The sequence below is a fragment of the Argiope bruennichi genome, chromosome 6, assembly GCF_947563725.1.
Source record: "Argiope bruennichi chromosome 6, qqArgBrue1.1, whole genome shotgun sequence".
NCBI lineage: Eukaryota > Metazoa > Arthropoda > Arachnida > Araneae > Araneidae > Argiope > Argiope bruennichi.
This window is the reverse complement of record NC_079156.1, coordinates 59,311,120-59,327,436: the sequence shown is the minus strand read 5'-3', so window position 1 is coordinate 59,327,436 and position 16,317 is coordinate 59,311,120. Positions and strand designations below refer to the sequence as shown.

The window sequence follows — 16,317 nt, the reverse complement described above, 5'->3', positions numbered from 1 at the left end:
AGCTACATTTATACAAGTTTTTACGAAATAAAATAAAAAGCTTGATAAATGTTTAGGCAATGTATAGGAAGATCAGCATTTTGCCACATTCAAATCAGTTACATCTGACTATGACACAAATCAGTTATAACATTAACGTCTTTGATTTAACTTACAACATGCTTGCTAGGACCACACCTAGGAAACCCTTGCATATTATCTGTCCATAATCTCAATAGATCAATTTACAAGGACATATATACATGGAGATACATATGAAATGAGTTTTTCCTTTTTTTGGTTAAAACTTTTGGGTAGCCGTATATTTAGGTTAGCGGCTTCTACTGGACTAATACAGGCAAAACTTAGGTCAGGTGTTGCTTAAGAGAAGGTATTAATATGCATAACTCTTAGTATTAAGGCCTGATTTTCAGTTTTCCAATCTAAGACATTCTCAAATACTAAGCACTGTATCAGAACTGTGTTAAATTAGGAATAACAATAATAAATCGAGTTATAACAATCGAGGAATAGCAATAATAAATCGAGTGTTTGTTTATATATATAATTCACACTTCCTGACATATACGAATGAAATCTGGTGAATACATTCCGTTGCACCTAGAAAAATATAACGTCTTTAAAAAAAACTGCTCTTAAAAGGGAGAAGAATTGGAAGCATAAATTATTTTCAGAACATAAAAAGGTTTTTATTTTTTCTGCCATAATTTCTGTATAAATCACTGAACAAAAACTATTTATACATCAATTTAAAATTTTAAAAAAGTAACTTTTCACTCACACAAATTTCTATTCTAGATGGTTATTTATCTAACTTAGATCAATTAAAAAATCTAATTTAAAGAATTTTAAGCAATGATTTTATTTCGTTGCAACATTGATTTATTTAGCCTATTTTGCGTTTAGTTACCTTTATTACTTTCTTGCATTTACCAGTATTGAAATTATTTCCTTCGTTATTTTCGCTTTTTTTAAATTGAGTTTTAAATTGAATTTCTTACGGAGTTTAGAATGAGTTTAAATCAGCAAGTGAGTTTAAAACGATATTATTTATTAATCTACTTTTAGACACACCGTTTGTGGCAACATTAATGTATAACTTTCGGGTTTGCTTGCCTTTTTCGAGTAATGGAAATTTTTCATCTGCCGCTGGCAAATTCTGAGTATTTAAGCAATACACTCATTAATCCTGCTTTTTATTTTTAAATAGTAACGGGAACATGCATAATTTACGAGTAACAACTGGGTTGTCGAGCGAAAGCGATCAAGTGGTTAAGTTTCTCAGTCTATCTCTGAAAAAAGAGCAACGTTTTACTCAAACATAACAATTTCCTTTGTTTTAAATGTTGAAAAAAAATGTTGCTCAGTAGTAATTTATAAGGCATATATTAATATAATTTTTAATTAAATTTCGATTTTAATAGAGGCATTGAGCAATAAGTCTATTTAAGCTCCGCATCCCATTCCATTGCATTGCAATTCCTTATAATACTGTTCCTTATAATAGAGATTAATCCTTCAGAAAGGTCTTGTTCCCATTTTATTTCATTTTTGGACGTAAAAGTTTTATAAAACTTGAGTTTCCGGTAAAAAAGCTGAGGTCAGAGCTAACTGAAATTTGATTCTTTATATATTGTCTCAGAGATTTCCAAAATCATTTTTATACTGGATTTTACACAAATGATATTTTGTATAAATATTCATGATTTGCTTCATCAAGATAATTTATTTGGCTAAATTGATTGTTTTATTTTGCTCATGCTTTTTTTATCTTATTACAAATTTTATGTATATAATTTTAATTTAATTATGTTTATAAGATTATCAGATCAATTAAAATGCAAAACAGCTTCTGAGTTGCAATGCCTTTTTGTTTACTGTTGACATATAATAATGGTTACTTTAACTATCTAAAATTGCTGCCCGAGAAATCTTTAGTTTTGGTTCAAACTTTACTTACGAAAGTAGGAAATTAACTTTCTGAACTGATTAAATGCTACTAATTTGCTTTTTCATCCACCTTTTCCTCCATGTTCTTAGCTGCAAAGCTGCATGGCATTACTCTCCAGTGTCTCGCACTCGCTGATAATAATATTGAAAATCAAATTTAAACTTCTTTTTTAACGACTCAATTAATCAATCGTTCTCTTTCGTACTTCGTCAAGTGCCTTCAAACAAAGTACAATGTTTATGAAGTTATCATGGAATTTTTAGAAGGGAAATCTTATTTTTAGTTCGCTTTACATATAATAAGAATAATAGATTTTAATTCAATTCTTAGTATTTCATTTCAATAACATATGTTTAACTTTCTATGAAAGTTAGCATATCACAAGTAACATATGAAGCTAATTGTCCTTTTCTATGAAAAGTAAGGAAAGGACAATTAGCTTCAAAAGAAATATTATAATTCTGTATAAAGTAAACCATGGTAAAAGATTGTATCTTGGATCACTTGATTATTTGTACTGTTAGTCTCGTTTCTATCTGATTCTAGATCCGATTAGCGAAAAGAAAATGATTTAAATTGTATTCCTTCGAAGCTTTTAAAGGAGGAATCAATATTTACAGAAATAAAAGCTGCTTTCCTTGATAAACATCCTTATTTTATATTATATATATATATTGCAGTTCAAGCTCAGCAGCGTTATAAATAGTTCAAACTATTCTCTAACTTTCTTTTATTCTTTATTCTACTCGACGAATCAAAATTTATTATACCCGTTACAAATTTAAAGCTAGATTCCGAATCTATTTTTCATTAATCAAAAACACATTTTTATTGCTTTCCTTATTCTTTTAATAAAAGATATTTATAAAAATTGTTTCGTTGTGTCCCATCGAATGTTATACTTGGATCTTTCCTTTCCAAACTTCTTATAAACCATCAAACGTGGAACAAATCTTGTACATTTAACATCAAACATTTTATAGTATTTAATAATCTGAACTTTTTTTTTTCTCCTTCAACATATACAGATTTAAAGGCTAATTTTAAAGCTTTACAATCATTATTTTCATGTTTTTTACTCCATCTTATTCCGAAGGACTATAATGTAATCTGAAAAAAAAATTCTACGATTTTAAACATTATTATATATTTCGGGTCAGTATGTAGTTATGATCCATGATAAAAGAAATGACTTTTTATATTTCTATAACTTGGTAATCTTTATAGTTATATTCGAATTCATATAACCAACAGCCAATCAAAACATACAGAAGAAAGCTGAATACAGTCGAAATCCTAAAACAAGTATTTAAATATGCAAATAAAAAAATATACTTATTCAAAAATTCTACTTTCTTACATCAAAAAAAATCCAATCCCTTAGCTGCACTCATAAACAAGAATTGGTTGCACAAAACAACAGGTCTCTACTAAATACTAATAAGTATTGCTTCAGATAATTCAAATCAAATGAAATAAAGGTAAATGATTTAACCCTTTCTAGGGCCGTGGGAAGTATACTTCCCACCAAATTTATCAATCTTTGTATGAAATTATGTAGGTTGGCATAAGTTCTGACAAATTTTTTTAGTAAGTCAGAAACTTAGGTGCTTCAGTTCTTTATCTCAGACAAAATAATGTGTCTTGATTTGTTACTTAATCATTAATTAACCAAATTAATCGATCAAGTTAAATTTATCTAATAAGCTAAATGAATCTCTTTTCTTATTCCAATTTCAAGCCTAAAAATATGTTAACATAATATGACTAGAAAAAAATGGCCCTTTAAAGGGTTAAGATATATTTGAGCCAAAGATCAAAATTCTTAGTATGCCATTTTAAATGGACTACAATTTTCCTTACAATTTCTTTGAAAATTTACTTAAAAGAATAGCAGTTACAATTTATTTATTAAATCTTAACAGATAAGGAAATATTTTCACAACAATATCGACTTAAGTTAGAAAACGAATCTTAATGGATAATTTTCATGAAATAAAAATTGATATTTAAAAACTAATTTAAATTATAGATAAATATTAAGAAGTAATTATTAATAAATTTATTTTATTTTAACATTAATTATTTTATTAATTTAAATAATTACAATTTAAAATAATTTAATTATTTCAATCGATATACAATTTTACTCGCCTTTGCGCTTTTCAAAGTACTAGAAAAATATTTATTCGAAAAAAAAAGTTAAATCACAGAAATAGAAATAATTTGTGTATCAGTATCAATTTAAACGATTATTATTTGTAGTGTTTTTTCATTAAAAAAAGCATGAAAGTATTATTCTTTTTACCAATTATAAAAGAAGTTCTGAAGTTTCAATCTCTTTGTTTAAATATTACGTTAAAGTAATATTCGAATTTCAGATATATATTGGTTTTGAACTTTTAAACATTTGCACCTCAAATTGCTTTTTATCTCACAGAAAAATAGATTTTATACCATATAGATATATATAAAAATACCATTTGAATTCCCATCTGAATGCATTTGCCTTCTCATTTTTTAAACTCAGTTTAAGAAGGACATTATTCTAAAGCCTTTCAATCAAACAGAAAAAGATGTTTGAATATTTATCTCAGTTTTATCGTATTTCATTTTCCCTTGAACTTCAAGAATTTGCATATCATTGCTTTTTATGTTCTAACCAAACTGATGGGTTCTTATGTCATAAAAATGTATAATATCGTGATATTTACCATCTGATTGCATTTCCTTTTTGTTATTTTCTGAACCTAGTTTAAAAGAAGATTCTAAAGCATTTTTGACAAATGGATGGAATGCATGAATATTTATCTCAGTTATTCAATATTTGTTTATTAAAGTTTTGTGAAGATTTTTTTATATGTCACCAAGCATAGCAATTGTGAGGATACAAAAATATTTTATTTTCCAAATACAATCATGCTTTTCAGAAAACATTAAATTTTTTTGCTGATTCAATCGTGCAGTGAACCAATAAATTCTTATACCCATAAGGAAATTCCCTTTTTCGTAAAATTGAATTCAGATCAAATGAGGCTTATCTTTAGCAATACAGTTCGAATAGACAGAAAACCAAAGTCAAGATTAAAAATCATCTGATGCTGTAGAAAAATATTTTCTTTTTTAAAAGACTTCAAAATACTGTCTTGGCAGAAAATAAACGTGCCGCTTTCAAGATACATCACAGTAAAAACGACAGAATAAATACACAAACAAGCCGTTAATCATTGCGACCATGTAAGTTTTTTTATTAAATAAAATTTAGATATAATTATTGTAATTGTTCATATATTTTTTTCTATATAAAATTATATTTGGAATGATTTTATTTAAAATTTACTTTTATCATTGGTATATATTTGAAAGTATACCATAAAAAAGAAATTGAAATATGAATTAATATTTTTTTAATGTCTTTCATATAACAGGAAAATTATCAGTGTTTAGTCAATATACGATATATGCTGCACATGCATTATGTCAAATCTAATCGATTACCTCTTTATTCCATGAAAGAAATTTTATTTTATGCTGAATCAGTTAATAAATAATCTTTTGAAATAAAATTATGAAACCAAAATTTTACCCACATTCCCTAATCTTATTAAACATAATAAAAAAAAATTTTGAAGCACAAACACTTGAAACAAAATTAGTTCCAGTTTTCTGCGACCAAAGCTAGCCGAATTATGAAACTTCGAACTTCGTTATTTTATACCAATCAACTGTCGTTTGAAGAAGATGTCGTATATTTAATGATTTTCTTGAAGATAAATTTGGAAATAGTTTAAAATCCTGTTATTTAAAGTTTCATAACTCGAACAGTTTTTGTCACAGTGACTAAGAATTTTTTTTTGTTCGCTTAAATTATTAGCTTATCAAAAGCTTGATATATTTAATACATAACTAAACTTAAACTATATTTAAGACACAACTTGCATACCTTATTTAAACTTACTAAACATGATGTATGTTAAATTTCTTTGCTATCATCTAGAGCATTTTCCTAATGGAAATACGGTTTGTTTCAGGATTATGATAACCCCAATTTTGGACGTTTTCACTCCGAAGATGGGTAATGCGCAGAGGAAGCATTTCTGGAATTCTTTCTTTATCCTTTATCTTCGTTTCTTAAAATGTAATGCCCTTTTCTTCCAGCTCGTCATTTTGAAATCCAAACCTTTAATTTAATTCGAAACTTATAAAATTACTCCTTACTCATTCTGCAAGTTCAGTTTTGCAATTATCTTTAATTGACCCACTTTCTGTTTCTGCTGATAATAGAAGGTAACTACATTTCAAAATAAAATGCAAAGATCTCCATTTTTAGATTTACTCCTATTTACTTGAAACTAACACTTCGCATATGCGCAAAACATTCAGTTTTCATATCTGAGAAGAGACAATATACGTCTAATTTTCAGATCTTAAGTATTAGCTATAGAATACCCAGTGTGCATACATTTTTTTTTCGTTTAGAGAAATGTCATTTTAAAACACGTAGAACACATTCGCTCATTTTTATTTAATTTGTATTTTTACATCACTTAACAGTAAAATGATATTACAATTTTTCACTCTTCATATTTTTAATTTTGCTTAGATCATAAATTATGAGATTAAATTTTTCTTAAAAAATATTTTTATGCTACATGATTTGCTTGTCAGAAATTGAATTAAAAAAATATATATATATTTCTTATCTCTTCTTTGTTTTTCAAAGAAAAAAATTATCATTAGGGCATTTTCAGGGAAAAAGACCGCCATTAACCAATTTTTACAATGAAATCATCAAAAACAGATATAGTTATAATTTCATCAACAGTTACAAATGTTTTCTTATTGGCAACTGATAACGCAAAAAGTGAAAACAAAAAGAATAATCATTTTGTTAGATTAAAGTTCTCTTTCTCTCTTATTTGAAGATGGATTCAATTCCAATGGATTCATCATGATGGATGAAAGAATTTGCTGTTATTCATACATTTCTTGTTCAATTGTAATCTTGTCGTTCTGTATTATTTAAATTTTCATCCCAAAATGTACAAAAGAATGTAATAATAACTCGAATTCCGTTTCATATAGAAACCGTTAACATTTGTATGAAAACAAATTCATCTGCAGCTTTCTTATTGCAGACATGTTGAAAAAATAACTTAATATGAGAAATTTTTAACTTAATATGAGAAAAAACCTCTTCTCATATTTCTGCTTTTAAATTAGATACATAAATCAGCAGCTAATAGGTTGGGAGCAACTTATTGAGTAAATTCTACAATGGATTATCATTAACAAAATAGGGGAAATATTTCACATTGCTCATATGATTTTTATCCTTGTCTCTCTTATACCATCAGAGGAAATAATGCAAATTGTTTATCTTATGAGAGGTTATCTACAAAAGGAGATTTTATCGCTCACACAAAAATATCTTTAATTAGTTATTGAAAAAATATATATACAAGTATAGCAAAATAAATATTTTCGTAACTACCTGTTTATAATGGAAATTCTATGAAGAAAGTTTGAATTCTTCATTAATTACCGTTCCTTTAATACATGTCACATAATTTCATTAAGCAGAAAGGGATTATGATTGATAAAAAAAATGTTTTGCAATAGCAATAAAAGGAAACTGAGTAATTTTGCATAAAGTAATGAATAGTTATTAATTACCGTATTTAATTTATAATTATTAAAACATATAATTTAAAGCCATTAAGACAGCACTTTTTCACTTGTCCACCAGAAATTCCCCCCTTTTTTTTCTTTAGAAAGAGCAAAATCGAGATTTCATAAATGATCCATTGAATTAGAATTTATAAGCAGAATGTTAAGGAATCAACTGATTAATGAAATGAACATTTTCAAGATGAAAAGTATCAACAACACCAAGCAAAAAAAGCAGTGTTTGTCGAAAGGTATTCTCTACTGTAATTGTATTTTCTTAATAAAATGGAAATTCCTATTGCCTATTTGAACCTTACACAATTCCACACTCCTCGACAGATTTGATCAAAATCTTACGTACATATTCCTTAGCACCTAGAAATATTAGTTACGCTTTAAAAAAATAGTTTGTTTGACTTTCTGAACAAGGTGAAATGAAGGTCGAGAGATTATACATTTTTATGCCATAATTTTTGAACCGTTCAAACAATTTTTTAAGTCGAGTTAAAAAAAGAAAGAAAATCAGACTATTTACTTCATAGTAACATCAATGCCATCGTCCAACTTTTTTTGCTGATCTTTAATGATTGTTTTCAAAGTTATTTTAAAGATAATTTTATCGGTTCCTTTTTTTAATCAAATTAAATTGTTTCTCTGCTTAATCACATATAACACTCGAGTGCTTCTGGCTCTGTTAATATTAAGCTACTTCCTGCACTTTTGTTTTTACTTTTAATACGTAGAGTGAAAGCAAGAATTTTAATATGGAAAAGTAGTTCATAGAAATTAAATAGAATCTTTTAAATATTTTGCAAATTCTTTAACTGTTTGACTTAAATATTTTTCATACTTTAGCATACTTAAAATTTTTAATGCATCCAATAGGTATATCTGCCTTTTTTTATTATTTTTTTTTTAACTTGAGTTCTCAGAATAAGATATTTTACTTCGCAAGATTGTTAGTTTGTACTGCATTAGTATTATTTTCAGAGTGGCGAAACTAATATTGCCGTTCTTCCCAAAGCTTTAGAATATGAAATAATTAATAATAATTAATTATTATTAATTATTTCATTTTTATATCCCCGTAAGAGTTTTAAGAGGCCTAAAAACTCTTACGGGGATTGAATATAAGAAATCGTAAATGAATAAAACAAACGCAAGCAGATGGAGGCTTTTTGACTGCTTTACAATAAAAACAAATTGCACAAAACTCATTAGGAAGTTATCATAACGAAACAAATATTGGAAACTAATTTATATATATTTAAAATTTTAAAAACATTAACTTGATGTTTTAAAAAATAATTTCGAAAAGTATTTTTTATTCAATTAATAATGGCTCTAATGAACAAGGAAATGAACAGTGAAAGGCATATCCTACACATAAGGACATTTGGGCTTCTGATAATAGCTATCTCAGAATGCCGATTTCTCTTCAAAATGAATGCAGAGTTCGAATACTAACTTCTTCGTGGTTCGTCAAAATCAACTGAGTGCTCAAATCATCAATCAAAGTTAATGCAAGCATTTAATGTGGCTTACCCTTTTGAACTTTATTCTAAATTAGATCATATTTAATTTAATAGGATGCATTGACATTCCAATTTCAAATTATAATAGGTCACAAAATTGATATTGTGTAACTATGTTTGGATAACTAAATCGTTTCCTAAACAAATTAAACTAATTTTAATGTTTTTCTGATCCTCTAAGTAGTTGAACTTTAATATTTCGATCCCTAAATCAAGCCTGTCAAAGGATCGTTTTTGTCCTTTGTTCATTGCAAAACTTTGTCCTTTGTTCTTTCCTTTCTTTTCGAGGTAGAGTACCACCGAATTTAGAATCTTTAGGATTCCCTGTCAGTTGAATGGGTATACGATGGAAGTTTTATTAAGAAAAAAAGTGTTAAAGTTGACATAAAGTACACAAAATAACAAAACAATAGCTATACACAATACAATGATGAAAAAAGGGAGTATTTGGTGAGGAATATGAACTCAAGAATTTTGATGAAGTTAATATTGCTTGCAGAAGAACTTGAGAAGTGACAAAAGTTGTTCTGGATTTGGGTCTTGGGAAATCGGATCAATATTGTCTTGCAGAAACTGCACAAGATTTCTGGTTTGATTTGGGCATTGTTTGTCATCACGTTCATCCGTTTCTTTAGAACACTTATAATTCTTATGTTTGCAAAAAGTAAACAAAGGAATTTTTATTGCAATAAAATGTTGAGCAGTTTTTCTAAGTCCGAAAATTATTTACAAATTTTTTAAGAATCAGACAATGTATACAAATTAGAAAAATAAAGTCATGAGTAATAAATACAATAGCACCGAATTGCATTAGCTATAACTTCCTTGTAAACAACAGCAGAGATAAACAATTTGAACACAACACTAAAGAATAATTATAGCTTTCTTTACGAGAGGTGAAATTTCTTAGGCGACTTCTTTTAATCATAAAAGCAACATTCCATTAAGATTCATAAAGGTCTATTTACTTGCAGCACGAATCATTCTTTATACACACATTCGATCATTGCTGTATATTAAGAAGGTATTGACATAAAGTCTGAGATTTATCTCATTGAAATAAAAGCATAAGAGTTTATTTCAAGAGATTTGAAACAGCTGAATGCAGCTCATACATATGGTTTTTCAATACGCATTAATGTCTACAAATTTTTTTCATTGTTTCTGGCATGATACAGATACATTCGGATGTTGCCAGAGTGAATCAACTAAAGTCATATAAGGGCAATTAAAGCTATTTTTAAGTTATTTTAAATGTTTTCTTATTTTATCTTTGTTTACAGAAAATCATGGAAAATCTTTTTGTGCAAAGTTTATTCCCTTTTTACTAACTTGACAAGTACTGGATCAAGTTTCATACTTAAAACCCTAAATCTTTGAAAATCGTTGCCTGAAGTCAGAAGAATATGAATAATTTTCCAAAGTGTTCAAATCTATAAAAAAAGCACAAAGATGGCGTCATTTTTGATTATTTGAAATAAAAATTAAAATGCAACAACGACTGATGTGAAATGGATTCCTTAAAGGCTGAACGTGTGAAAAATTTGAAATTATATGGAACAAATAGTAATCTAAAGTTCCCTTCCATATTATGTTCAAACATTTTTATCTTATTATTTACAGAGAATCGTGAAAAAATCATGCAATTCACTTTGTGTAGATTGTTTTCTTTATTTGTATTCTTAGCAATTTATCATTCAATTTCACATTTAAAACCATAAATCTTTTAATATTGTTTCCTAAAATCTGAAGAATATAAATACATTTAAAAAATATTCCGACCAGGAAAAAAATTTCAAATCTTCAAAAATTTAGAATGTAAAACAAGGCATTGGTCATTTTTGACGCATTTCATATATTTCATCCCTTTTACAATCCATTTGTTATATTAAAAATATCAAAATTCCGTTTATATAAATATTTGTCAAATAGGTATTTATTTTGTTTTGTATATACAAACTAATATTCGCGAGTAATCAATCTTGAGCGTCACTTAAATAAATTATAACAAATCTCGATCAATCTTCGTACTAATGCTGATTTCTTTTAAAAACTCAATACCTTAAAATTTTCTGCAGGATTTAAGTAATTCTTTAGATCAGTACTTTTAAAAAAATCATCTTAATAGCATCATATTTCAGATTCCATTTATCTGTCTTAAGTTCAAAACTACTAAAACTTGCATGCCAATTTTGTTTACTTGAAGAAAAAAAATGAAAAATAAAAGTTTTATTTCAAACGATAATGGTTGCCTTTTCGGAATTCATTATGGATAATTTTATTTTGATTTTTTGAAAATATTGAATTAAAAAACGTAGTTAACTTTCTTTTTTTCAAGAGAGAAAAGTTTTATAAATATATCATTTGCATATCTTATTGTTATATCATTTAAAATCATAAAAATATTTTTTTAATTATAAAAAATTAAAAATTTTATTATTGGTTTTCAAAATTGCTTATCAAATACAAAATGAACCTCAAGCATATTTTATAACCTTACAATAAATATAAATATTGAATAAATAAGGCAATACATGTAAAGAATAAATGCTACATTCAATGGAAAATTGGGCCTATTGTAAGTCATTATTTTCAGAAAGATAAAATGACTTTAAAATACAAAATGTTCCACAAATTATTTATCATTTTAATACTTAATACTACTAGACTTAAGTTTTTCCTCTAAACAACGAAATGAGGTGTTTATCAAACATAGAAGTAGCTAATGTACATATAAAAAAATAAAGATTTTAAATTACAAAAATATAGCATTTTTAGTGGCACATCTTTTCTCCATTTTGATCAAACAAATTAAAAAGCCAACATTAAAAAAAAATTACTGTTTCAAGGATTGAGCAGATCTCTAAATGCACAGATATTTAATAAAGAAATATTTAGATTTTTTTACAAACATACTTTCAGAAATGAATACATTCACTACTTTAGGACTAGTGTATTAATTTAACGCTCGTTCTCCTCCGTTTGAAACTTATTATGTTATTGAATTTATTTATATCAAAAATTTTATGTGGGCACTATGGCCCGATGTTCAGTTTTTAATTTAATAGATATCTGATTATGTTTTAATTTGTCATTCTCTGCTTCTGATATGACACTTACATTTATTTAAATATTAGAATAAATATTAATATTTTTTTTAAATTTGGAATTATAATTGTTAGGCAATCCAATGCGATAATACATATTCGCAATATAATAGCCCTCTCCTTAATCAGATATAGGATTGGACACCTTCTGGATTATAGAGATTGTCCAGATTATAGAGAATCATATAGGCATTATTGAAATATACAATGAAAAAGTATTTTACGTTGGAAGCGAACAAACAATACTTTAGGGAGAAAAAATACTATGTTACGGAGATGAATAAAAGCATATTGAACAGGCAAATGATATACTAAACACGTGAGCGTTAAAATTTCAACAGAAAAGAATAGGTCATCACAAAACAGCAATTCCAAGAGGTACGTCAGATTAGTGCGAGTAGTGGATTAATTATTTTCAATTTAGATAGAGTATACTGTAATATGAATAATCTTTCATTTATTTTTTTCACATACAATAAAATAAAAAAGTTCGAAGTTTAAAGATTTAATCAATAATAAAACAAGCAGCAAGAAAAAGAAAATTCAAATAATTTTGTTTTTAAAAAATCATTTGATGGGAAAACACGTTTGAATACACTACTTCATTTCTTATATTCAAACATTTCGCTTTTTTTATATTAAAATATGGCCTACAATTATTTAAAAAAAGGTCTATATTAACTGTATTTTTAAAATTTTAATTTAAAGATGTATTTAAAAATTATTTATTCCCATTTATTATCTTTAACGTTTAAATATATTTTACATATATTTAAGCAAAACTATTACGCGTTTTAATAATTGAATCCTTTCCAAGTAACTACAGCACAAATAAGAAGACAAACAGCAAAGAGCAAATAATGATTTAAGAGACCCGGAAGGCTGATGGAAAAAACCAATAGCAGGTCTGCTCGTCCAGACACTCAGACAAAAGAGCAAATTTGCTCCAAAAACAAAACGAACCCAGCTTAGAAGTGAAGATGCTGGTTATTTCTTCTATAAGACCGTAGAATCGAATATAGATACACATAATCAAAAAGTGTGTTAGATAAGATGTGAAGTGAGATTAAGGATATTACATGCTATTTTTCGGTTAACTAATGCCTATGTTTTATCAAGATATTCTTTACTTATTTAAGGGTAATAACGAAGCTAATTCCTCAATGCTGATAAATGTTTTAGAAAAATATAAAGTAATGGTAGTGGCCCGTATAAAATTTTATATATTTGGAAATAATTACCTCGTGTTTTTTAGTCTAAAGGTTATTTTTTTACATTCAGTACTTACGACTTAATTCATTATAGTTATATGAAAACCATAAATGAATAAAAAGAATTGTGAGAAATTACAATACAAAATTATAGGAAATAATCACAAACAACGATTTTAATTTAAAAATGACATGTTTCCAAAAATACGTATGGTATGTGTAAAAATTAAAACTATATTTCATTATTTTAAATACTAACAGTTTTATTTTCATACCAAATAAGTGTCATAATGAGAAATGTATGTACAAATAATTCATATGCAAGCCAGAAAACCAGAAAATTTGAAAATTGCAGTCTAAAAATTAGGGTCTCAAACATATAGATCCCGTAGCCTAGACTCATAACTACAAGCAATGGGGTTTATTCATATAATGCTGTGTATTGCCTGATTTTATCTACGAGAAAGGTAAATTATTCTTAATTTGTAAGAAAAGGCGGATTTTGAACTCACTTAGTGCAGTTAATTGATGAATAAATGTGGTAAAATAGGCTTAAAACAATAAAGCTTATAATTTATTTAACAGTGTCGTCTGTATTAAAAATATTTTTTTATTGAAATGTTTTCAAAATTTGTTTCTTCTTTTTGAATACCTGTTTAGGACAACAAAAAACTATTATTACTGTATTTGCTTAAAATTTCGTAATATGATATTCATAAACATTATATATCATTTTATTAAATTCAGAAACATATTTTCGGGATGGTGTTTTAATGAAAAAAATGCCACGAAATTTTTTTAAAAATTTATTAAGACAAAAATAATTTTATTGTAATTATTGAATATGTACTTACATATTATGCCTGCTAATTCTTTTTTTTTATTCGAGTCAAAACGTTACTGTTAATGTCATTGCTAAGCATATAGATTTCTGGCAATGGATTTGAAGATTATCGCATCTCAAATATTTTTCGATAAACAACAAAAATTAAAAGTTTTTAGGGACGAATTGTTTTAGGTTCTTACATAAAAGAACATGATGTAATATCAATTATTTTCATTATAATGGTAATAAAATTCTTATTTACTTATAAATGGAATTTCGGAGGTTTTCCATTGTTGATATTACTGTAAAACCTCTACCATTTTGTTAGAAGTATCAGAAAGTCATTCGTGAAGTAAAAAGACCCACAATTTTGAAGAATAATTTTCAAGAAATTTTATTTACTTCCACCTTTTTTCATCACAAACTCAAAATTTTCCGCTAATCATATGTCAATTAATTTTAAATTTCATAAAGTTAAATAACGCATGGAAAGCTTAACATTTTATTTATTATTACCACGAGAATCTCAAGCGAAAAATAACCAAACTTTCGTCAAAAATAAGAATCTAACTTCATGCATCTTTTTACCTTAACTCTCGATAATACATTTTTCTCCTTTTATCCGAGAACAATAACATTTCCGTTACGCAATCCAAAGTCATACGAACTTGTAATTGTATTTTAATACCGCTAAAAGCCATTAAAAGCCTAAGGCGTATTTCCAAAACTTATTACTCAGCAATATTTAGTTCTTTATGTTTTTTTTTTTTTTTTTTTTTTTTTTGTGGCAGATTAAGCCTTGGGGAACAAATTTGCATACGACTCCTGCAACTCTTCAAAAATCAGTGATGGTAATATTGAATTAAATTTTATTTTTGGTCTGCTTCTGAAAGGATATTCGCTAATAATTCTTTCAGCTATAAAAGGAATCAAATCTACTAATGGGATGCTATACTTCTTTATTCTTTTGTTTACTTAACATCGTGGATTGTCGTTTTCTGTTAGTGCTTTGTTCAATGTTTTTTTTTTTTTTTTTTTTTTTTTGCGCGTTTGGAGTAATTATACACGCTGTAAAGTAAATTAGGTTTTATGATTTATCGGAGGACACTTTTAATTTATTTTACGGACATGACTTTACTTTTCATTCGTGAAATTACTAAATGTGAAGCACTTTACTTACTGTTTTAGTATAATTCATTTAGAATATAAATACCATGTTATACAATAATTTATTGGCAAATTCTTTAGTTATATAATGCAGCTGATTTACAGAAAACAGTAGTCTATTATTAAGAACTTCGTAATCTGCAGACAGATAATGAAAACTTACTTTGATTTTTTACAAACCTTAAAGAGACTATAGAAATAAAAATAAGATAAAATAATAAAGTCAGAACTTTAGAAATGAAGGTTACGAGTAAGTGCAAGGATTTTGATGTTTATTCGATTTTATTTCGAAGCAAACAATACAATCAGATAATTATATGCCTATTGCGTTAAAAATATTCCAGAAATATTTTATTACAGAAGAATACAAACAGAATATATTTAAATAGCATTTTTCGACAAAAAAAACACTATACTGTGAAACTATACAGTTCCCCATTGTTCATAAAAAGATGTAAATGCGACTTACCAGTCTCCTTTGATATCAATCCTTCGTCAGGACTTTCGTCTGCATACTTCTTCAGAATTTGAGAATTGTTGTCTTTAAAATAAAATTTTCATCCGGGTGAAAATCACTTGAGACGGGATCAGCAGCATAATCTAGTTGATAGAACACCAGAAAATGTCTCCGACAGTTAATGGGTGACAGTTAGTGAGGGCATGAATTGGCTCCTTATCATTTGGAGCTCTCACTTCATTTACGATTCACTTTCCCCGCAACAGTTTTAATTAAAGTTAAAAGTTTAATATTTTAAATCACAAGCTTAAAACTACTGGATGAAATTTGCTCTCAGTAGTCTATAATCTTTGCGTCTTCTGCGGAAAATTTCATATTTTATTCACATTTCTA

General features: G+C 26.9%; 1 long non-coding RNA gene across 1 annotated transcript in view; it reads right to left on the bottom strand.

Annotated features, from left to right (window-relative positions):
• LOC129971040 (uncharacterized) overlaps window positions 1–16,027 on the bottom strand; it is a 133,874-nt gene extending 117,847 nt beyond the window's left edge. The window contains exon 1 of the long non-coding RNA XR_008784746.1: window positions 15,937–16,027. This is a non-coding gene — a long non-coding RNA (uncharacterized LOC129971040). The remainder of the gene's footprint in view (window positions 1–15,936) is intronic.
• Between the last annotated feature and the right edge of the window lie 290 nt (window positions 16,028–16,317).